Consider the following 25,052-nt stretch of genomic DNA (forward strand, 5'->3'; position numbering starts at 1 on the left):
TAAAGTAAAATCTTGGCCTGAGTCCCTATTTTAGTTTTTATTTCCTAAATTCTGCTACTGAGACCAGAGCAGGTCTTTCCAAAAATGAACATTCCCTGTCAGTGTGACACCTTTTAATTCCAATAATGAATAAACCTGGTCGTTTGCTCTGTTCTATACTTAATGTTTTCACCTGATCTAGTTTCTTAGCAGCACTGCCACAACAGGAGCAGTATAGGATCTTACTTGATTTATCAAACTAATGAGTTAGTTTTATTGTAAGTGATTAAATGTGTTTTACTTTTTAAAGCACAGGAACTGAAAAGAAATGCATTGTTACAATCTGAAAATAACTAGAAAGATAAGTTCATTAACTTGCCTACACTTGTGCATCATAAAAACCTTGTTAAAAATTACTCCCTAGCCTGCTGTATTAGCTTCTTTATGAGGTAATTTCTCCATACAGTAATAAGATTTTTCTTTTACTCTCCAGTGCATATTAAACCCACTAATCTTCTTTTATAAACTATAGTTTCAGCCACTTTCTCAATTTACTCACTTTAAAGATATTCTCCTATTAATATTAAAGGTAGCAAGCACAGATACGAACTTTGCAAAACAGTCTTTCAGATTTATGGCACAATCATACCACTGCATTGCAATGGCACAAAAGGGACAAAGCAGTAACTGTCAAATATGTCTCATGACAAACTAAACAATGTTTGTCCCCACAGGATTATTTTCCTATCACATTTATTATGCGAATGAACTATGGGCGTGTTTTCCCCTCTTTGAGCATAAATACGAAGTCTGAATATTCAGTTCTCTGAGGTCTGCACAATTTGCATGGATGTGGCAGATTAAAGACCTGTTCCACCAGGATGTTGCTGCAGTTTTACACCAGTATCCACACCTCTGATTTCAAATGGATGCAGTCAGTCATGCCAGAGAGGAACAGGTTCTAGGTCACCAATCCTGTTTCCAATAAAGCAGTGGCAAAATTTCCCTTGAGCCACAGTGAAGTTGTTCAATTTGTTGGGCATGGGCTTTAACAGGGAAAATAAAAATGGGCTATAAATTAACCTTTGCTTTTTCTCAGCTATAAAATAAGACACGTCTTAAAATTCCAATAAATAATCTCTGCACCGAGTACCAGTAATTTATTATTGTCCTGATTACTGTTAGCATTTTTATTATCATTTGAAGTGTGGCCATCTCTTGTTACAGCTCAGGAAGCCCTGGGGTCAGAAGCCTTTCAATTGTTGAGGAAGCAGTCAATCCATACAGTATTTAAGAATCATATTTAAATTCAACACTATTTTGCTGCAAAGTGCAAGAGTCAGTTTAACCATATTTATTTTTCTTCTTTTTAACATTATCCAGTCTATTTTGCTGTTCTAACAGAGGCTTCTGAGACACTGGTGTCATTTCAATTATCATCTTAATATCATCAGAATTGTTTGAAGATAGAGGGTTAGGTAGAGTATGGGTTATGCTGCACATCTGACACTGTAGGATAACCTGCAAGCACAGGTTTTTAATACTGGAATAATTCCAGTCATTAAAAGACACCTAAAAATTAAACCATATGCAATTATACTTGGAAAAAGATGTGACTAAGGTGAGACTCTCTCAGACACGACTGAGAAACATTTCTTTCATTACCACTGCACTACTCATAATACCCCTCAACACCTGGGAACTTGACAACCCTGTTGTCCTTCAGAGCACTTGGCACACTCCTGCAGCAAGGAGCCATCCCATTAGTTGTAGGGCACATTGAATTATCTAATGAGTCAGTGTAAGTGATAACAAAGTGGGACAGAAATCTGTAACCCTCTCTTTTTCTAAGTGTATTGATGCTGTAGCAGTGCATGCATTTACAAATAGATATGAAGGTCCTTGCTGAGTTCTGTGGAGAAGCTGGTGGAAATCCAAGGGATATAAAGGAGTTTTGTGCTCCTGTTACTAGGAAGAAGATGCAGTTGTTGTTTGACTTACACAAATACACAAATTTTGGTTGCTGTGATTTCTGGGGTGAGAAGATAGATACTTTGGCTAACCAGATTTATATTTCTTCATGGTGTCACACTGTTCCTGTAAATCTGAAGTCAAGAAATCACAGAAATGCAGAGCTTTAATATGCACCGAATATGCTTTTAATTCATTAACATCAACATCCCACCAAAGTCAGTGCTTTGAGTGAGAGCTGCCTGAAGATTTAGGGTATAATAGGACAAGAGCAAGAATGAAGCCTCTTGTCAGTGTAATGTTTATATAACATCTCTAGTACTTTAGAAGGGAAGAATGTCTCTGTGAAGTCCTGCCCTTTCCCAAAAACACTTCCATGGATAATCTTACATATTGAAAAAGTCGCTGGACTAATCCATAACATATTTGCTCAAAGTTCTCCTCTGGCAAAATTCACACGAATTACATCATAACAGAGCTGCTCTGAAAACAGAAGCATATTTACAGTTTTAGAGGACAATAAGTCTACTGAACACTACTAGAGGATTTTTTAGGGCAAAGTTTTATTTCAATTCTTTAGATTTTAAAACACCCCCTAGTAATTTGTTCATGCATTCAGTGTTGACTAGTTATAGAAAAACACACATGCAATCAGACTGATGCAATTTGATACCTTACAGCTAAAAAAGTGAAAAAATGTGACTTGTTGAAAACCATTGTTTAAAGATGTTCCCAGGACAGGGGGGCAGGAAGAGAGCTAACACAATTTTAAGAAATGAACAGTGAAGTGTTTGCAGAAAAGTAGAGAACATGTCTTCATTATTTGATATTTTCTGAAAAAAATATTGCCTACATTTAATTTCCAGTAATGTGTCTTTTTTGATTACACACAACCAGATATGGGCACATTCCTTTTTTCCATGAATTACGCTTTAAGAGAGGGGTGTAAGTTTGGAAAAAACTTATGAACATTTTTCATAACGCTTGTTACGTCCACACTTCAGTAGAAATTTACAAATTCAAATGCATATTTAGTTCCACAAGTTATTTGATATCTTCTTATTATTTATATGTTTCTATATTAATAAAACAATGTCATGTATCTAGAACTGGGAAATTAATCTGGTCAACAAAAGTTTGATTTGAGTTTTTCTATCATGTCTCAAAATATATTTTGTCACTTCGTGAGTGACAAATGAAGTATTATCCCTTATCAATGGCTGTACCACCTTGCAAATGCCTAGAAAAGAAAAACAGTCACAATTAAAATTTTACTTTTCAGGAGACTAAATAGATCTATTTTTTGAAATCTGTGAAGACACAGTAGAAAGGAATTCATGAATCTGAGTCTCCAAAACTAAAGGTATTTGCAAAGAGGTCTCTTAACTAATCTTTTAGTCATGAAAGAAGCTATTTTACGGTAGTAGCAGGGACAGAAGCACACAAGATATGCACAAAAAATATGTCATTTTCACGTGTATGGTCAAGACTGGCAATAACATTCCTTAAGGAAAATTTTGCCAAAGTACCAATTTCCCAGTGCTTAGGTGAATTATGAACCTTAGTTTTTTTCCTCTTATTTTGGGGGAAAAAATAGTCTTGATTTAGTACCAAATCTAAAACTTGGAGCAGTTTTCACAGAAGCACTATTAAAAAAAGGAAAAGACTCATGCTGCTTCAGAGAGCTTTCACTTGCACCTTTCCATAGCACACAAAGAGCTGAAGCAGTTCTGATGTAAGTAACACACGGCTAATTTGCTTTATTTATGTCACGTTGATATGATACTGACAGTATTCACACAATGGAGCCATTATCTGTTAAGACATATGTCTTCCTGGTGTCTGGGTATGTGCAAGGGTCAGAGGAGAACCTGGGCTTTTACAGACAGTTTGAGAAATCCAGGATCATAGGAAAGTGGAGAGGTATAATAGGCAGAATTATCTCTGCCCATTCAGAGGTCATGAGCATGATTTTCAGATATTTAGCCTCATTTACAGGCAAAGATAATTGTAAGGTGCAAGTGCTGTTTTATTTCCATGCATTGGAGAATTTTTAGTGTTTGCTGATTTATACAAGATTGAAGGAGCTTTGCTTTGGCCCCTTCCACTGAAATGGGTAAATCATGGTTAAAGCTGTATTCCTGCCATTGAAGTTGAATCCAAACCAAGTCAGGTACAAGACAGAGACCAGGAGTTTAGGCACAGGGATGCACAAACTACGTAGGGGTCAGCAAAACACCATAGCTGAACAGTAACACTTGCCAAGGAGAGATGTATTCATAGCAGAGTTTAAATTGCTGTCCTTCCCTCCTTCATTTCCATATTCAAAGCTGCTCTTCTCAGCTGAGACAGAGCGCACTCACAAAGTAACCCACCAGACTAACACCACATCTCAGTGACCTGTAAGAAGTTAGCTGAGTTACATTAATGGGTGATGAGCCTTCTTGACCTAAAACACAGATGTTATTCTCTTTCATACATTTTATATCCTATATGGACAACTTTTTAAAGGACCAAACAGTTCCCGACAGAATATTTGTACCGAACCTTTTAAGGTTCATTCACATTTATTTTCTTTTATATTTTTTCACCCTTGAAGGTCATTTCACAAAAGAGATCAAAAGGAACCTTTTCCATTCCTCCTCTGCAGGTGGCCAGCAGCAGATTAACTACTAACAGAGACTTCAATATATAAATCTGAATGACTTGTTTTACACAGCAATGCAATGCTACTGTCATATGTTGTGTTTGCATACATTAAAGTGTCTCCCCTAATTTCCTTCCCAAAATGATTCCTCACTATTCCTTCCCCAGAATTTTTGCTTGTAAGAAATCATGTTTTTATATTTATGAAAAGGCACTCATTTTACCAAAGAAACAGAATCCCTGATAATAAGAACATGTAAGAACAAAATGTGCATCTAAAGTTAGTCGTCTTTGCCCCAGACAAGAGTTAGTCCATGTAATCTTGTTTCTCCACAATTCTTCCTGAGTCAAAACCGAGCCTGAAGTTGTAATAAGACAGATTCAAATGTGCTTTCCATGAGTTCTTGAAGCAAGGCTGTTCAAAACAAACAAAACCTTATTCATCTGTCAAACAAAAACGTGGCTTTCAAATAAAAAGTGCTGCATTCAGTTAGTGGAAAATTCAGAACATTTCTTTAAAACTTTTCTTTTTATTATGGTGTCTGGTATTAAAAAAAAAAAAAATTTAAAGCACCATTTTTTCTAATTGGGCCACTGTTTAAATAACTTTAGCAGGTCCTTGCAAGGCTGAATACCATTTATTACTGTGCCCTTCAGCAGGTAAAATTCTGAATCTTCTTGGTTGTGTTGCCCTATTTCTTTTAAGGTAAAGACTGGGGAAATAGTGAGGACTCCTCTTGTAAAAAAATAATAAAAGAATGTCTGAGAAGGATTCTGTGAAGAAATCAGCTGCTTATATATCCATTTTGCTTCAAAGCTGTAAAAATAGGATGTTCGCTTCCTGACCCAAGTATGTAGGGCAGAGAATAGGAATGGGAGACTTTTTCACACTAAAAAGAACAGTTAAGAAATAGATTGGCAGTCTCAGAAGGCAAAGTGGTTATCAAAACTTGGAGATAACTTTCCAAGTTGTTATACACCTAAAGAGGGCTTATCAAAAGATCTGCTCCTGCCCTAGACATCTGAAATTGAACTTTCCAATTGCACTACCCTGGTACTGCAAGTGTGCCTTCAATACATCAATCAGAGCACACATTATCTCCCGTCTTCTGAGTATTTAGGTAGTCTGCATTGAAGACAATTTCTCACTTGCTACCACTGATATTTCAATTAATAGTGCATCCCCCCACTGCAGGGTCTACCAGTGAGCCTCCTGGCTTACTTTGCAGATTTGATGCCATTTTTTAATTTTAAAACAAAAAAAGAATTATTTTTTCTATCACGTAGTAAATGTTTCCCGGTAATGTAAGCCATGCAGGACCCTTCCTTGTAAAGCCAGCATGTAACACCCCAAGTTGGGCCAGGGACACAATCCTTTCTATTCATCCAGAATGGGCTTCAGTGTCACAGCATGGCCAAACATGACTTCAGCTTGCACAAAGAAAAAGAAAAGGTTCTCTGAAAAACTGTTCTATGAAATGTGACTTTTAGTGTACTATTCCAGGCTAGATTCACTTTTAAGGGAAGGGCAAGGGGGCAAGAAAAGGTGAAGAATAATTGGCTGCTCCTTCACTTCCTACCACAAAATAGTACCTGTGTAAGATACATGGGGCAGGGCTCAGGAGAAAGCAATCTCCACCATGCCCCACTGGGAACAGTAAGGTTGTGTTATGGTTACACCAAGGCCATGGACAGGTGGTGCAATCACTACAGGAGGGACAAGCTCTTGGGCTACACAGAAGAAGCTGGGAAGTCCAGGACAGGCAGTCAGAAGAAGAGTCCCGTTATTCTCACCTACACTGTCCAAACCAGCCAATGTATCCTGGAGTTAGAAAACTCCAGTTGCGAGGAGTTAGGAACTTTGGTGTTGCTTTGTAGCTGGTCAGGAAAGTCCAGCTTCTACCTGAGCTCTAGAGACAGAGCTGGGGCAAACAGTGCAATGAATGAGGAATGACACAGTTGGAGAAAAATGGAAGAACTGGTTTTCCTTATAAGTGGTACTTTGGCTTGCCACTTTGTGAGTGAAGTTCCAAACCAAGCTGTGTGTGACGAGGCTAAACTGTAACATGGCTTTACGGCCCAGAGCTTTTCGGCATGCTGGCTCCCACCTGCAGCACCCCTTAGTCACTCCAAAGTGACACAGAGTCCTTTGTTTTCTACTTTTTGAATCTCTTTCTCACATCTCATGTAGTGCAGTTGAGCTTGACCTGTTGAAATCAATTGGAATAATTCCAATCTGTTATATTTTCTCTGCTACTTTAGTGCAAAGCATGAAAAATACATATACCGCCTCTAGCACAACTACAGGTGTCTGTGTAACCCCAGTGTGACGTAAAAGTCTGAGAAAATGTCTGACAGGTTTTGACCCTCAGTGAAAGTAGATTGCTAGGAAATCTGGCTGGTTTTGGCACAAGACACAGAGTGTACTATCTGTGTTTTAAGGTACTTAGGCACCCTCAGAAGTTAATGACAAACTGGTACTTTGTCATGATGTTATAATATAGCTTAGGGCAATCTAAAAAGTCCATTAAGACAACACTTTAAGCAGCATGAAAGCTTCCTCATGGGAATATTGCACTCAGGCAGCAATGCCCAGAGAAACATTCAGTGTTGGCTATGAGGGACAAAGATTGTGGCCAAAGCAGGTCCTAAAGCAGTCTGTGCCAGTGAAGGTGCTGAGAAGCCTTGACTGTGAGTTAATTTTTTCTTATTTTTGTCACACTTACTTTGTGAAGGATCACACCAATTAAATACCTGCACTGCACCTGAGACACTCATCATCTGGTACTGAATTCCAGAGCCACAGAATTTGGATAGATAATACTTGACCTTATCAAAGTGCCAATAGGACCGAATTTTCAGCATTTTTTAGACTTATATGTATTTAATGACATTACTAAAATATCTGGTGCTTCTACTGTAAATAATATTTGGATTAAGCTAACATTAATAGCTGCTAAAAATATCTCACTAAGGCAGTGGGAAAGTGAGACAAATCCCTCTATTGCAGAATGGACAATATTCTTATCCAATTCAGCAGCAGAGGAAGAGATACTCTCTCATAGTGGAAAGGAACTATTTTTAGGAAGCATGAGGGCGCTTGTGAAGAGATAAAGCACAGGTATAAGTGTAAGAGGTTTAAGCTTATTAAGAGTGTGCATTTAAGATGACAAACATGAAATTAATGCTTTTTTTATTTTATTACTTGAAGACTAATGCAAATGCATGGAATATCATATATAAGTTAGATGTGTTTCTGTAAAAATGCCTGCATGCATTCTTGTAAACCTGCCTATGTTAGCACAAACAGAAGGTTGTTCTAACAGAAATGGTACAACCTCATCTGGAAGTAGCATGGGATAAAATTCCATTGCAGCCACCCATCTCCCAAGAAAGGATCCTGAGATGTAGTCCTCCAGCAGCCAGCTACCAAGCTTGCTGTCAGAGAGTGTGAGAAAGAGAGAAGGGATGTTCAGCCAAAGACTAGATAATCAACGGCTACCCAATGACACATCTCCCTATTTAAAAATCAATTTAAGAAACCACTGACTGTTTCTGACAAGGTAACTTAAAGAAATACTTTGCAAAACTGATTTCTCCACATTTTAAATGGTTGCCTCAGCAAAGAGGCAAACCAATCTTTAGGGAGCATATCTCAACTAAAAATTGCCGTAGAGGTACTAGATATAGGAGCTGGATCATGCAAACTTTTCATTTGGTCACACTAAAAAGAAACCTAATCTATGGCAGCAGATACATTCATATAAATTCAAAAATTGCTGTCATTCCCAATAGACATTGAGACTTCTGAGAAAGATGGTTTTTAGATTTAAATTTTAAAAAGAGTATTCTTTTTTTATTTGCCTTTTCAAGTTGGGCCTTTGGGATACATACTTTCAAGACTTCTCCTCAATCAAGAAGCACTGGAATTCAATTTTTCTTAATAGAAACTAAGACTCCTAAACAATCATGCAGCTTCAGCAGTTGGGGCTTTAAAGAAAATACCAAATATTCTTAGATGTACAACAATATCAACATGAATAATGATTTTCAAAGTCTGTCTCCTATACAGAGAATCTAATGATAAATTTGTTCAAGATATAAGTCACTTTATGAAGGGTGTTCCGTAAAGAAAAAGACCCCATACTAGCCAATTGTTATTTGTTCCATAGCCTTTTCTAATTAGTAGAGTTCCTTCAATTAGTAGCTGGAATTGGTTTGCATACATCCTCCAAATTGCTGTAATCAAGCCTCAAAGTAGGAGCTGAAAAATAGAGGGTAGCAGAGTGTTAATAGAGGGATTGCTGGTGGCTGACTTTACACCCAGCAATAACCAGACATGAACCTCACAAATCCAGACATACCTTTGGCATCCCAGCCGCCTATATGTGTTTTGTTGTATTTCTCCACTCTTTCATATGTTGCTAAAAGACAGTATTAGGTCTACAGCATGATAGATAATATGGATTAGAATAAGCCTTCTTTTCCAGGCAGAAATTGCCAAAAGAGGTACTCAATTCCTTTAAGGAACAGTAGTATGCATAAGTATTACTAATGACTCACTTTTCTTTGCCCATTTCCAGGGTTCCTAATGAAGTGCTACACTCAGTGCTCAAACATGTAGTTAGAGCAGGGCTGGGAACTTGGTTCCTTTCCATTCAAAACTCCCTTTGATAATAATTGAACTGTTAACTAATTAGTATAAACTCCGTCTGCATGGAAAAGAATGATCAAAATGATCAAAATGTCAAACAAAAATCCCAAAAGCAAATACAAACAAAGGCAAAAAAATCTTTCTTTCTTTTTCTAATAGGAAACAGCAAATTCTCAATCTATGGAACAACCCACTTGACAGATCTTTTCCATCACGTCAATTCAAATTGGACACACTGCAGCTTTTTGTGAACAGTCCAGCAATATAATATGTTATACTTGTTAGACCATTACATCAATTGGTGTTAATATTCTCTCATAGCCATGTCTCTCCTATTCAGCCAGTTCATGAATGACAGCCAGATAGAAATTTTGTAGTAGTTTACATTAAACATTTCAGAATAACTTTCCTCACTGTTTGGTCAGCCTGCTTCTCAGTCCAGGAACTGACAACCATCAGCACAACCAGGCTGTCAGGCAGAGCTCAGCTACCATTTAGGGCTACGTGAGCTTTGCAAAAAAGCTCAGGAGTCATCGAGTCCCCCAAAAAAATTGCAGTGAGTTTCACTCGGACTGTGTCAGCCATTACACAAAGAGAAATGTGTGCAAAAGTATAAATATAACTGAGGTTTTGTGTAAAAAAGAAAGTATTCAGAGGCACTCCTGCTTGAATGACTAAGATTTTATAAATTGCAAGAGTTTCAGATGAAAAATAAAATAACATCAACTTCTGCTGTCAAAAAATAACACTAATGAACTCTGAAATTAATATTTGTCGATTTTCATAATGTTTGTCCAGTCCACAGCAGACCTGGGAACAGCCATGAACCATGACAAACTAAATTCAACATGGAAATTGTACTGAAACAAGGTTTTATTATTTGACTTTGTTCCTCTTCCTTTGTTCATGCACCTTGTCAGGAGAAACCGAATAAGCAGGAAGAACCAAAACAGCAAAGAAAAAATTCAAAATATTTCAAAAATAAATGGACTGTAGATCTTCAGCTGGTTTAAATTGAGTTAGCTGCACTGATTCAATTGTTCAGTATTAAACATAATAATGTTTCCACAGATATCATAGCAGGTGAGACTCTGCCTGTGCTCTTCAAAAGGGACACTTTCCAAATTTAATTTTTGATTTAGAGCAGTTAGACAGCTCCTGTTCTCCATCCAGGGAGCTTGCTGGGCTGACGAACGAAAACTGCCTGCGTGAGGCTGACTGCCCCCAGTCCCACAAAGCCATCTATGTTCTTCAGTTGCTCTAACTCCACTGAAGTGGATGGAGTTCGAGCAATTTAGCAGCAGCTAATGAAACACATTCACATATCATAGCCCACAAAAATGTTCATGCTGTATCTGTGCCGATAAACTCTGGACTACTTGATAATACTGACTGCCTGCAAACAGTAATCACTCAGGCACCATAAGGAGGTTCGTCCTTAGAGATTTGCAACAGATTTTGCTCTTCCGTATTGAAATGCCATGAGCCTAAGAGGAGAAAAAGAACAGTAGGACTAAAGTGTGTTGGACATGCCAATAAATTAATGATAAATTATTAAAGCGTGATTGGAAATATTGCCATTTTTCACAGCTGTCAGTTTAGGTATAAAAGCATCAGCACATTAAACTAGTTACTGCTTTTCCATAATTGAGACTTTAGCTTCTAGCTGTGCCCTGCAGCTTTTCATTAATCACTGGGACTGAAGTTCAAGCACAATGACAGCTTAGAAGGCATTAAATGGGCAAAGTATTTTCCAGGTACAGCAAGTAAAGGCCTTTTAGTCCTATAATCCTCAGCTAATTGTTTTTCAAAGTCTCTAAATAAAATCTGCTCATGGCGTCTCCTAGTGACAGAATTAGCAGCCGACTGGTTCTTTTTATCTTCACACTCTTTCTCTCACCAAAATCTATTGAGTGTCTATATGTTAGCTGTACATAACAGGTGCAAATGGATTGCGATATGTAAAACTGTAACCGATACGCAGCCAGGGACACATTGATTAGATTGCCTGGGAAACAAAACTTCCTGAATGCTTGCTCTAATCATACCATTTAATTTGTCACGAAAGAAGCAAGATGGCATGGAAAGCTTCTGCACAGATTCCCTTTAAACACAGGAGAAGGAAGCGTGCAGATTTAAAGTTCAGTAAAATTTGCATACTCAGTGCCCTGGAATAAACAGACATTTCTTCTGCAGTAGCAGAGGTTGTAGGTTCCCCTCTTGGGTTCCTAGTATTCCCCCCTTTGCAAAGATTTGTACATCAGGACTTAATAGATGTGCCAAAACATTCTTTCTTTTGTATAACAAATTATCAACTGCACCGAGATTCATTAATTATGTCATCTAATTGGATTGAGGCAGGTGCAAAATACCTCAGATGAAGTGGTCACTGGCAAGAAGGCCTAAGCACAAGTTTTTCTATTAGAAACCAGCATGTCTCCAGACTCCTGGAATTACTTTGTACTTATTGATTAATGGCCATAATTTATTACAGTGCAGAAGATCTTGCATTGAGTTAAATGTGTGATTAATCAATTTTCCATCAAATTATGAACAGCAGAACAGTTGCAAGAAAGAAAATACCAAGTGAATTTTTCCCATGGTATATGAATAGAGGATATGAGGACTTCTGCTTGAGGAGAGCTAATAACTGTCTAGCACTTGTTTAATATTTTCTGCCATACTGATGAATGCCATCCACATAAATAGGCCACAGGTAGCAGTGATTGAAAGACCACCAAATAGGTTTTATAGCTGCCTCTCTTATATAATGAAATATTCTTTAAGCCCATCTCAAAACAATTTATTAATGCAAAATGCATTTCTGCCTTCAGCCTGAAATATATCATTGTTAAGTCAACAATATTATATTAAACCGATAACTGATATTGCAGAAGGAAAAATCCCTAGGCAATCTAGAGATGAATTTGAGATTTTGTGTACAGAAGCTCATTTTTATTTCCATCAGAAACACAGACATGTGACTAATTGATGTCACTTCTAATCAGCTAGTAATGCACATTACAAGTATAGCATGAGAACATTTGGGGCCCAATTGGAGGGGGGAAAAATCCCATGGTATTTCTATGTCTTTTATTGAGTAGAGTGACAAGCTTCCTTTCCCTGGTGAAGCAGCATATGCTGTAGAGTTTTATATTACCCAACATCTTCCATCGGCTGTTTTGCTTTGCTATACACTGAAAAGATGCACCTCCCTCACTGTAGGAAAATGACATAAAATAAAAGTTGACAACACTTCCTAGGGGGAAAAAAATTTAAATAACTTTTTGAAAATATGAAAAGCAACATAGAGCATTTGTAAAATGAAAGTGCAAAGGATTTTCTTCTTAAATGTCTCTCTGATGGATCAAATTTTTATTTTCAAATCACGGTGCCAGATTACACACATTGATTTACATTGCAGAAGATGCCTGGCCGCCATGCAGTTCATTTTCTAAGGTATATAGGAGTAATTTCTGCTGTCTTTGACATCTTTCCATAGTACCTCCCCAATTTCCAGGGTGCAGAGTAGAGTCCTATTCATCCCTCTTGCTACAGACTACAGGAGATAGGCTCTTGTGACTTGTTACTGTTTCATATACACAAATTTCCTTTTGCTGCTCTCAACTTCCCAACTAGGACAGGGACCTTTCTTCTCTGCTTGCTGCCTCTGTTGGCGCTACTTCTGAGGTAAGGACATCTGTTTTTAAAGTCATGACCTCCAAAGTGTCCTACCAAATCCTGTAGATGGTGCAAGGAGGCCATTCAAAATTATGCTCATTTTTTTGGTTGGCCAAATGTCACAGGGCCAACTGTTCAGAGAGCAAGCAGAGAACAACTTGAAACTGTTTTTTTAAAATGTCTCCAGTCTAAGCTGTCTGTCACATCCAAAAGTGACTATTTTTGGTGGCTTTTCTGGGCTTTATTGGAAATTAACTGAAAGTAATCATGCTTAGCAAACAGATGGCTGTATCTCAACATCCCACTGAAATCAATATTCCTTGCCTCTATTTGTATCATCACAGAAAGATAAGTTCAATGGGTATAAACTAGATTTGTTGCCAGAAGGAGAGGTTAGAAATTTAAATCTGAGAAAAAAATTGTAAAATATGTTTTCTATTGTATAAATAAATTCTAATGTGGTATTTAATCAACAAATCATTAACTGCTGCATTAGGAATGTCAGATCTCACTTCATCTGCATGTTGGAGCATTGCCTGTGGATGTGGGAGATCGTGTTTAGAGCTTCACCCACTCCTCAGAAAACTGAACCTGTAGAGGAAGTTCCTTTCCCATTCATGTTGTATTTAATAATTGGAAGTGTGGGATGATTTCACCTACACTGTGTTTTTCTGTGACACGCATTAAATGGCTGTTTGCATTCCCTGTGTGGTTAATGTACTGAACCTATCTCCCCCTCCAAGGAGAGGTACCATGCAGAAGGGGATGGATGCTGAATCCATGCTGGTATACTCTGACACATACTCTATGATTTTTTGTGTGTGATCATCAAGAAACATACGGAACATAGTACTAAAAGTGAAGAGTGGAGGTTACTGCTACCCTGGGAAAGTTCGAAATTGCATTGCTGTCTAGATGAGTGAAAAATTCCTGAAGCATACAGAAGGGGAGTATATGAGGAGCACAAGTGTTTCACTGTGCAAAGATGCTTACAGTCTCAAAGTACACAAACATATCTCTTCTAGGTGAGACGCTCATATATGTGTGGCCACACGCACAATCCAAGGAGCAAAAGCTGATTTGCAGGAACAGAATAGTTCTTTTAAGTATTCTGAACAGTCGCCCAGTCTCCCAATCCCCACTGATTCAGTTTGAGCCCTGGGGCCAGGTTTCTTATACACATCCAGCAAGGTGAGAAGGACTCATGCTCATGTGCAGTGTAAGGCTTTCTGTGAGGACCTGGGGACTTCAGCCACCTCCCGTGGCTCATCTGGGAACCCAAACCCAGCACTGCACTGCAGAGCCAGCAGCTCTCTACTGGCCCTTCATTTTCTCTTCTCCTGAGCACGAGGGTAGTGTTTAGGACTTTCTCTCCTCTGTGGGGAACAGGGTGCAGCCTGGCCATGTTTCCAAGCCTGCAGCACCTGGCATAACATGGGTGGCAGTCCAGCAATGTTTTGATCAGTGCTGTCTTCTGCTTCTTGTATTTAATACTCTTGCACACTCCAGTGTGTATATTTTTTTCTGATTCTTTTTTAAATATTAATTTTGTTACTAATTAGAAGTCTGCTCCAATTAAGTGAAGTCCTACAAGTGAACTCCCTGTGAGAAAAGTCTCCTCAAGATAATAGTTGTCTACTGGAGCTTCTAAAATTTGAAGATATGGGCAGTCTAAATGCTACAATATGTACCTAAAAAAATATAAAAAAATAAAAAGTGTAATTACTTATTTAATAAAACTAAAAGTGCTAAATTAACACAACCAAAAAAATTGTTTTAATCCATTATTAATGACACTGAATAGAAAGTTCATTTTGTCAGCTGTAGGCATTAGTCTGTAGCATATTCTGAACACGTGTATTTGCTTTTGGTTACTCAAAGGAATAAACAGATGTTTCTCTTGGAGATATTAACTCTAAATGTATTTATTTTGTTGCTTTCCTCTTGCAGTCTTTTATAGTTCTTCTGAAAATCTTTGTTTAAAGGTTATTTATGTACAGAGGCCACAAATGTAAGAAGGTGTTGAAGGCAGGACTGATGCTCAGATGTGCCTCATGGCTTTCTCTAGACTCACGAGGAGCTGTGGGAGATGCTTCCAGATGGGGCAGGCAAGAGAACCACGGGGTCATGGAAAAGACTATGGATAGCAGAACCAGAGGGAACAATGTGGGAAAGAGAATTACAGGTCTAAACTGAGAATGGCTTTGGGAAAGAACAGGCAGCAAAATGTGGGTTGGAGGACTGAATATGAAAGAGTCTGAGGTAGGTTTGTATTTGGGTGACTAAAGCTATGTCAATAGATGGCTGGGAGTCAGATTACTTCAACCACATGACTCAATGTGCTTTTTTTGGAGCCACGGAGCTGCAGAAATCGACACAATGGATACATGGCCAGATGGGGGAAGCAAACCCTTTTACATCAGGAAAAAAAATCCACAACTATATTCATCAGGCAGAATGACTCCACCTAAATCTCTTGAAATGAAAACTTCAAATAAATATTCAAAGTCATAAAAAAAGCAGTCTGCATGTGGTATCTCAGCAGAGTTATATCAGCACATCTATAGGACTGTCTTGGCTCACATAAACTGAGAGGCTCCTAAATAAAGTCAGTACATCACCTGGAGTACATGAAACTAACGGATGGATATCATCATCCATGTTAAAACCAGAATTAATTAAGTTCCTTAAATGCCTTCTGCTTCAAAGAGTAAAATGCATTTTACATATAGCTTCTTACAGATACACAGATTTCCAGATCTTAAATAAAAGTTCCTTGAGGAAATTTTAATTTAAGTCATGTTTGCTTCTTGCAGTTGTCTGATGGACTGGGAGGCAGTATTTTACAGCTAGGATTTCCGAAGAACAACTCCTCTGGCAATTTCATCGGGAACTTGCCTTTATATGATATTTGCCTGGTTGTGTCATTCTGAATGTCCACTACAATTTCAAATAATTAAGGTTTGGCAACTATATATCAATAAAAATGAGGTATGGAGGTAAGCTAAATGTTTGACCCCCTAGCTACATTTTTTACAGTTAAATCTGGTTTGTCCAATATTTACGCTCCATCTGTATTATTTGTCATAGAGTGTGAAGTCCTTGTCCTTTCTTGCGGACCAAGAACAAAGCAGAAGCAAAACAAGGAGAAGCAGCAGTTGTGAACTTTGCAGGAAAAAGCTCCTATGTTAAGTCACAGCTTGGTCCTCAAAATGCTGAGGAGGATGAGGATGTGGTACCCTTTGGTTTGTTGACGGTCACCTCTTGGTATGCTGCAAAACACCCCCTTCAGCACCTCCCAGCCAGCTATGCCATGCCACAGCAGCTTCAGACAGCTGTTAGCTCCATCCTCTGCTGCTGTTTGGAGAATCAGATTATCTAATTTTTGCTTTAATCCTTAAGAACTTAAGCCTGTGCTTATGACATGTTAGATACCCCGCTGCAGCAGCCAGACCTCTGGAGAGAGCAAGTTCACCCATGAAGGCAGCTGCAGTCCTTGTGTCCTCAGCCTCGCACAGGGAGTCCAGTGAAGGGGAAAGGCAGCTCTGCAGACCTCATCCTGCCACCCCAGGATGTCTGCCAGCCGAGGCTGGCCAGGGGCAGGGCTGCAGCAGCCTCTCCCTTCCCGCTCCCCTCCTGGCTCCTGCACTTTTGGCACAGGCTCACCTGGCTGCCAGCCCCTGGCACCGGCTGATGGGCAGGTGGTTTGTGCTGCTGTGACCTTGCTCCAAGCAGACTTCTTATCACCAGGGGTCGGCAACCCAAGGAGCAGAGCCGGTCCTTGCAATGTAACCTCTGACTTTGGGGGGTATGGTGCCCATCAGCGTGGCCTGCGCCAGGCTGTCTTCAAGCGTCATGGCCACCCTCACACACACACACACACACACACGGCACGGGCCAGTGCAGGCCTCAGCTCCAAAAAACCCTCTGTTTGCTCAGCCAGTTCAACCAGCATTCCTGAGACAACTGGCACACGGCTAGGGAAGCATCCTGCTGAAACAGGGAGAACGAAATTATCTGCAGCTCTCTCTCTCAAAGGAGCATGTTTCCCAGAGAGCATGAATGAAGGGGATAGGCCAAAAATTGGTGCATATAATGGCAGCAAACCACAAGCATGTAAATATGCAAGACTATCATTTGAAGGAAAATTTTAAGCCTCATTAGTAAATGCTTTTTGCATTACTCACTATATTTACAGAAGACAATACAGGACAGCTAACAAGGCAGAGTATATCCTGGGGTGCCAGGGTACTGTGCTGTGCGAGGCTGTCAGACCAGCGTCAAACCAGTTCCCTGTTCTGTCCCCAGTTTGCACAGCCTCTAGCAGGCAGAACGTCCTGGACTGACTGCTTGGGCAGCACCCAACATCCAGTGAAGTCACAAGGAGCCTTGTCATTGACTCTGGTCAGCCCTTGCCCCCTGGCACTCAGGGAGAAAGCAGATACTTGTAGCAGCTACCTCAGCCTTAACACCAGGCTGGGTGCCATGGGGCTTGCTCTGGGGCAAACCTCCAGGGTAAAGGCAAGAAAACAGGGCGTGGAGGTGAACAGGCTTTCCTGAAACTCTTCATTCTCCATCCAGGGATGGGGGTAAAAAAATGTAGCTCTGCTACAGGGGATATCTTGTTATAAACTTTTTTCACTCTCCCTTTGGCCAACAGTAGCATTAAGGAAAGTTGATTTTTTTTCCCTGCCATCTATGAGGTGTTCATTATTGCAAACAGTAGGAACTCAGTCTCCAAAAATATATTTGGATCTTAAGAAGAATAACATACGGACTTTTAAAGTTTGGACATTTATTTTAAAAGAAAAATATGAGTAGGCTTAACTGTAGCTCTTATGTGAATTTTATATGTCCCGTACATTTTTTCATATGGTTAATATCAGTCAAGCATGGTTGATATTCTAGTAAAGCAGTTTCTTGCTATTTTTATTCAAAATATCCTCCTGAAGGTAAGTTAAATGCTCTATAGTCCCAAATCTAAAATTAAATTTTAAGAAAAGGTCCTTTAAAAATGGCATATTATGTTAAGCCATAGATGCAAAATGTTATTTCTGGCATGACACATCACCACAAGTAACAGAATTAATTTTTCTTTTACAGAAATTACTAATTAAATAAATTATATAAATCCTTACAACCAACTATTCCCTGCAGCAGCAAAATCTCGACTGGGCTAAAAAGACTGAGAAAAATTGTTATCATAAAAGAATTTTGTTTTCAATTGCACTTGAGCTTACTTTGGGCCAGATCACGCTTGTTTTGGAGAAAAGCAAAGAGCTGGAACATTAGGGGAGTTTCAAGGAAAACATTTTGGTGAGGTGCTTGGCAGGGAAGGGGAGAAGAGTTCCTTAAGGCAAGAGAAAGCAGGCTGGCCCAAAGGGCCCTAAGCAGGCCCCACAGATTCTGTGCTGGTCTCAGACCCAGCCTTGGTGCTTCAAGCCTGACCTGGAGACTTTGGGAGATGAGGCTGAGCCACTCTCCTATGCACAAAGGGAGGTCTCTGCCCATAAACAGACATTTCTGCACATGTACCATGGAAGACTCCTCCACCATGAGCCAAGAGTGATCAGAAGAAAAGCTGGAATAACCCCAGGATGAAAGGGCATTAGAACTGTGCTAACATGACCTCATGGCTCTCTACCTTGCATTTTTAAGGTTGCCATTCAGCCATTTTATGTCCCTTAAACTCTCAACTGCCTGCAAACCATATTTTATCCATCCCTTATCAAACACTTTGTGGTTACACTTCAGGCCAGATCTAAGCAAAGTTATTAATCATCTGTCAAATAAAATTGTCAGTCTGCTCCATCCTTATTCTTTTTCAATAAAGATCAATTGAAACTGTGCAAAAAATGTCAACAAAGTCAAATCTTTTGAAAAGAAAGCAAAATGAAAGAACTGTAAGCTGTGGTCCACCCCACTTTAAAGTAACTTTAAGCTGTGGTTTTGGATTTGGACATATCTAAGCAAATAGGGTAGTTGTTATTATTTATTGCTTAAATGTGAATCTTTGTTTTCCTTCTAATATGCCTTATGGAAGAAAAAGAGACATCTGTGCTAAACTAACCAATCCTTATGGGTGGGGAAGAAACCATCTGGGTTAAACTAACCAGTGTTTCACTAATTCTAAATCAAGAAGCAATAGCTACATGCAAAAAAATAATGGTCTCTTCTTTAAATTAAAGCACTGAATTTGAAAAGGAGCATTCTAATCTTTTGGTACAACGGCTTTGTTCACAAATATGTGTCTAACAAAAATTATGTTGTAATGCAAAGCTGATGTGTGGACAAGCTAAATCCCTATTTCTATTTTAAGCTTTGTCACACAAACATTGAATAAGTTTTGGACACATAAAAATCAGCAAGAATGGCTATTGTAGTTACAGTGCTGAAACCACTCAAACTGACTTCCAATTAAAAGTCAACAGGATTTGTACATTGAAATTTATCAAGTATTTTTGAAAAAGTTTTATTGCAGCATTTGCCTTTGAGTTGTTGTTCCCTTGTTGCAAGAATCTTCTTCCCATCTTCTGTGATCTGTGTAAGTGTGTAATTGTCTTTGTCTCATAGGGTTACCCACTTGGCCTCCAGTCAGGCAATAATTCCCTAATCCCATTGTCAATGCTCCATTTCCTTCTACCATAAGCAACATGGCATTGACTGTCCTCTTGCACATACCAGCAAGGCTGCAACCCTCTCTGCAGCTCATCAATATCTTTCCAACAAGGTGCCCACAGTGGCTTTTACCCAGGCTGGGGAGTGTTCAGGAGCAGAAAAGCTCTTGAGACTCGTAACCACATTTCCCAGCCCAGACTGTGTCTCCCTGTACTGCCAACAGCCACAGGGGTCACTTCTGTTTTCCTCCAAATGGCATTTTCTTTTGTCTCCAAGAGCTTTGAGTCATCTCAGCCTGTCTTTCATGGGAATTAAGCCTCTGTCCCATGATGTTGAAGTACCAGTTGCTACCCAACACTTCTTATTCTGTGATGTCATTTCTCTCTTCTATTTCATTATCTTACAAGGTAGGTTGCAGAGCAAGGAATGAGCCATTAATCCATGAAAATAAGTGCCTGCTATCCAGGGTGAAGATGCATTTGTGGAGAAAATGCAAGTTTTGGAGGAGCAGAGTAACAGCAAAGATGTGCTCTGAAGAAGTCTAAGCCAGAGTGATGTGTTACCTTGTCTGTGGTGTGGGAAGGAAGGGTTTAAGACCCAAGTAAATTAGCAACTTGAGTGCTTATCCTAGCTGTTTGAAAAGCTCTGTCTGAGCACCTGACTATCATTCCTCAGCTCCAAAGATACTCCTTATGATAGTGGCAGGGGAACAAATTAGCTGCCAGATGATATCAAGTTAGTGATATGTTTCTGCTTTTTGACGGCCTGAGCCAAACCTTGGGTTCTTCCTTCTCCTGAAATGGTAACCTATATATTCTTGTATAGGAACATGCTTCAGTGAAACTCTGCTTGACCTTTACCACATCAGGCCTTTCTCTGAAAAGCCAAAGCCCAAATATATATCTGATATTTATTGCACAAAATTCTTCAAGAGGCAAACAGCCTTTCCATCACACTTCCTGAGGCACAAAAGTACCATGGAAAATTATTTATTAATATGGCTTGGATCCAAAATTATGCACAAAATAAATATTCATATCATCATTATTGCTTGGCTTTGACTGCTGTTCTCAGGAGGCCATAACAACCTATGACTAACCTGGCACAGGCCTTTCATTGACGGAACTGTATGTTTGTTCTGTTTTATACTGTCAGTGATGTATAATCAATTGCTGCTGCTTGATTTGTACTGCCTATGGCACTAGGGAAAATTAAAATTAGCATAAATTATAACATTTAACCTTTCAGTACTAGCATGAGATGATATATAGGCAAATGGCAGGGTAAAAGAATCATTTCCACAATGTACCTTTGAAAAATGCATGTAAGTGAAATGAAAGAAGAACTTATGACAATGTTAATTAACATTATGGCATCTTAATGGACTCATTTCACTGTAATGTTTAAAAAATGAAAAATAAGATTATTAGTCAGGTGAAATCCAACTGAGAAAAGTGCTGTCTGGATATCTTCTGCCAAGTGGAGATTTTGCTATGAATCCACTGTCTGTGTGGTGTTGCCCTCCCTGGAGCTACATATCAGGAGGCAGCAGCTTCAAAGGATTGAAGAAATAATGTCCTTTTCTGATGCTCTTTGGTCCTCATATTTAAAGCAAATGTTGGGACAGAATTTGCCTTCATTAAAATAAATGTGTTTCACTGATGCTTCCTGAGGTATGCCGAAAAGTTGGGCTACAGCGATTGCCCTTTGTTAGGAAAACACCTTGTTTTGGATGAACGCTGCTGCAGTTCATGTCATTCATGCTATAGTTCTCTTTTCTTTCTAAACATAACTTTTTCCATTTACATAATGTTTTCTTACACTTATGAGTCTTTCTAAATCAAGGAGAAGAACAATACAATCTAATCCCCTCAGTTGTTAACACGGGAAAATGTGATTGAAAGGTGACTATAAATAAATATAAAATGTATTCAGTTTTCCACATAGTTTTATTCCTTTCATGAAGGTATACAGCAGTTAAAGTATGAAGCAAGTGATCTAATCCCACTTACTTCTGGAACATATAAAGGATAGCCATAAACCTACAGAGAGACAGACAGATATATGGATGCACAGACAGGATGACATTTTCAAGGTTTCTGGTGAGAGAATCCTTGCAACAGATGTATTTTTTAATTTAGGATTTTCAGTACAAGCTTAGATCATTCATAATTATACCCTCAGACAAGGAGGGCGGTATAAATAAACTTTAATGGAAAGGAAACAGTCTGTAGAATAAGCATTTTCTTTGAATCATAACAACTCTTTGAATTTAAAAAAGAGGCTTTCCTTGAGGGATTGGGTGAAAAGCATTTAAAACGTGGCAATCCTTCCCACTTTCTTCTTTGCCTGAGCAGATGGCTGCTGGTCAGAAAAGGCTGAATTTGAAAATTACTAATTTGTCAGGCTGATTCTGGCCCTCAAACATATAACAAATGACCAGCACAGAAATAACAACAGCAGAGGGAGGCAGGAAATGAGACTGATCTCCGAGGTCTGGTGCTCCTACTAAAGAGCTGAAAAATTATACAGAAACTAAAAAATAACGAGCACTAGAAAAATAGCTCAAAGAAAGTAATCATAGGACCTTACTGCTCCAGAATCTGGCCATATACAGGCACTGGGACTTCTTTTGAGCTGGAAGGATAACAGCTTTAAGTCTCAACAGAGGGAAAGAGGGTGCCTGGATTCAGGCCTTTTTGCTGGGGGCTCTGATAATCCAGAGACAAAAGTCGATAGTGAATTCCAGAGCAGCAGCTGTGATGTTTCCATCTGGGGACCAGAAAACATCTGAATGAATGAGAGAAATGATCTAACAATCAATAACTTTTTTCAAGGCATCACAAGAAGCCTTTGAACAATATCACAAGAAGAAAAAAAAAGAGAGAAATGCTGTTCTAATGGAGGGGAAAATGAACCCACAAACAAGACCAAATTGACATACAGTATAGCACTATGTTCACAGGAGTAAAAAGAAGAAGAGTCTGAGAACTGAGAGTTTCAATCCAGAAAAACATTAATTAAAAATGTTCTTAGCAAGCTTGACTATGGAAAAAAAAAAGCCCACTAATTGTGGTGAGGAAGAAGTGTTGCTTTATTTAATAGAAATCAGTAGATCTTCCAAAGTCGAGCTTCACAGTTTACTAGATCAAAATTTTGCTCTATTATGCAGATGACTACATCTTTATCAGAGGAGAAAGGTAAGATGAAAAATCACCTGTCTGTTCAGGGGGCAAGGGGAAAGGGTTAGAAAAAGAAAATGTAAGCAGTAAACCTGAGCTCCTGATCCCTTCTCCCTGCAGTCCTTACTGGGACAGCAGTGTCCAGGCTCTGTCGGTGAACTTTTATATATTACCCTTCCAAATGCAGTGTGGGGGAAGTAGAGGATGATGAGCTCAGAGACCTTTTCTTGTCACCTCATACCATTCTCATAGAGAAGGTGTAAGCTGAAAAAGCAGACAAAGGAAGAAGAAAAAAAACCCAAAGCCTATTTCAGACCAAAGCAGGCTCAACAGTGGAGCAACCTGCAATAGAACAGAAATCAGCTCAGGTATTTGAGGTTGAACAGAGTTCTTTTATAACTTACAGATGGCTGAAATCATTTGTAGGATTTAAGATTTTGCTGGTCTTGGTTAGTGTCCAGAAAGTCAGGAAACAATAAGAAAAAACAACTTTTAGATGTACTCCTGGTTTAAATAGTTTCCAGGGAGTGTTTATATGTTGTCTAGAGATAAACTTCAACCCAGAGTGATGCAGTTGCAAAGTATCCGCCTTCCTGCTAGCATGGGATATTAAATGAAGGTGTTGTCATGGAGTAAATGAGACCTACTGCTTTGTTAGTAGATCACAAAATAGCTGCCCAGCCTTCTCATAGATAAGCTTTCTGACAAGATAACTGCTAGAGAAGCCACAGTATTACTGGAAAAACCCAACCAACAAAAACAAATAAACAAGACAAAATAAACAACCAGTACATGTCAAAAAATCCCCAGTATGAAATTATTTGGTCAATCTCAAAATTCCTATAAAAATTCTATTGTAACATTGCTAATATTAAGTTCTCTTGGGCTTTTCTACATGTGTTTGGTTTGGGTTTTGTTTTGAATAACGGTTGTGGTTCTATAATAAGAAATGTATTTCATATTCAACTCTTAGTCATATCTCTCTAGCATGTTCTACTTTATTTATAAAAGGAAAATATGTAATGTCTAGTCCATATAATTGCACCCAAAATATTTCTAAAAAACCAAATGAAATTTTGGGTTCTGACAGAGTTTGCAGATAGTCTTAGGGGAATGGATTCCTCATTTAGTTCACTTGGAGTCCAGCAAACTCTGATCTTCCTTCACTGGAAAATTGCAGGTCTTCAGAACTGTAGACTTGCTGAAGCCTTGAGTCTCCAGCATTCTGGCCAGGACTTGTCTCATTCGAGATAATTACACTACAGGAGATAATGGCATCCTCACTATTTTGCAGAAGTGTGCAAGATAGGAGATGAATTATTACTTGAAGAAATAAGGAAGTCAGTTCCCTGCAGCCAGGTGTGAGAAGGCATCAGTCTGTGGGGCAAGGGCAAGCAGGGAGGTCAGTTTCTGGGCAGGATCACAGGAGCTCCTGCCTGAAGACCAGAACTGCTCTGCCTAGTAAGCATACTGAGAAACACTTCCTTGAAAAACAGTTGAAAATAATAGTTCTCATATTTTATGTCAATGGGTAATTTCAAAGATAAGCCACAGCTCTGTGTATATTTTTACGAGGGTAGGAAGCAGGGAATGATGTATTTCAGAGCACCAGAAGATTAATATTACTGTGGCATTCAAAAGTTCTGCTATAGAGTTTAAACACTGTTGTAATGAAACTCGGTCTCTGTGCTGTGAAATACACACCCTAATTATTTCATGACATTTCTCACACAAACACAAACCCAGAATATTTTATCACATTAAATAATTTAAAAAGTCATGGACAGATGAAACACCATCAAGTATATGAACTTTAAACAACACCTTTGTGAATCACCTGAACTCTACAACCTTCCAACCTCCCCCTGCTACTAAAGCATAACTTAATGTTATGATTTTCAATTTTTAAATGTAGGGCAATTAAGAAATGTTGAATTCCATCACTGGAATTCTGTGATCTTTCCAGAATGGATCAAGTCTTAGATGTTAAGATGTTCAAGACAAATTATGTCTTACAACTAAAGGTATAATTCACATGTTTAAGGCTCCTGAGATGCTTGATCAATAATCCAAGTAAATGTGTTTTCAGAATCCATGAGCCATTACCCCTCAAAAGCTGTAGGTTTGTATCAGAAATGTTGCTGCCTTCATGTGGAAACTCATCAATGCCTATTGACATCTCTCTGTTTAATTGCAATTTAAATCGTGTATTTCATTAGATCTCAAAATGGATTACAATGCTCCATTAATTTTGTAGTTATGTATGGGAAAGTTCTACTAGTGACTCTATGGGTCACATATAGGCCTTGGTTTGTGAAGGC

The 25,052-nt window shown here is 38.8% G+C and overlaps 1 long non-coding RNA gene across 3 annotated transcripts in view; it reads right to left on the reverse strand.

Moving 5' to 3' along the window:
• Nucleotides 1-25,052, reverse strand: part of LOC146433305 (uncharacterized) — a 59,162-nt gene that overhangs the window by 24,972 nt on the left and 9,138 nt on the right. Inside the window, exons 1-3 of one of the 3 annotated variants that reach the window (XR_014854045.1) lie at nucleotides 8,961-9,039; nucleotides 8,744-8,860; nucleotides 7,935-8,034 (exon numbers count right to left, since the gene is read on the reverse strand). This is a non-coding gene — a long non-coding RNA (uncharacterized LOC146433305). Of the gene's footprint in view, nucleotides 1-7,934; nucleotides 8,035-8,743; nucleotides 9,079-25,052 lie in introns of those variants that run through there. The other 2 variants (XR_014854044.1, XR_014854043.1) reach the window with 2 other exon arrangements.

This window comes from Lichenostomus cassidix, chromosome 9, assembly GCF_008360975.1.
Source record: "Lichenostomus cassidix isolate B80296 chromosome 9, HeHo_3.0, whole genome shotgun sequence".
Taxonomy (NCBI): Eukaryota; Metazoa; Chordata; class Aves; order Passeriformes; family Meliphagidae; genus Lichenostomus; species Lichenostomus cassidix.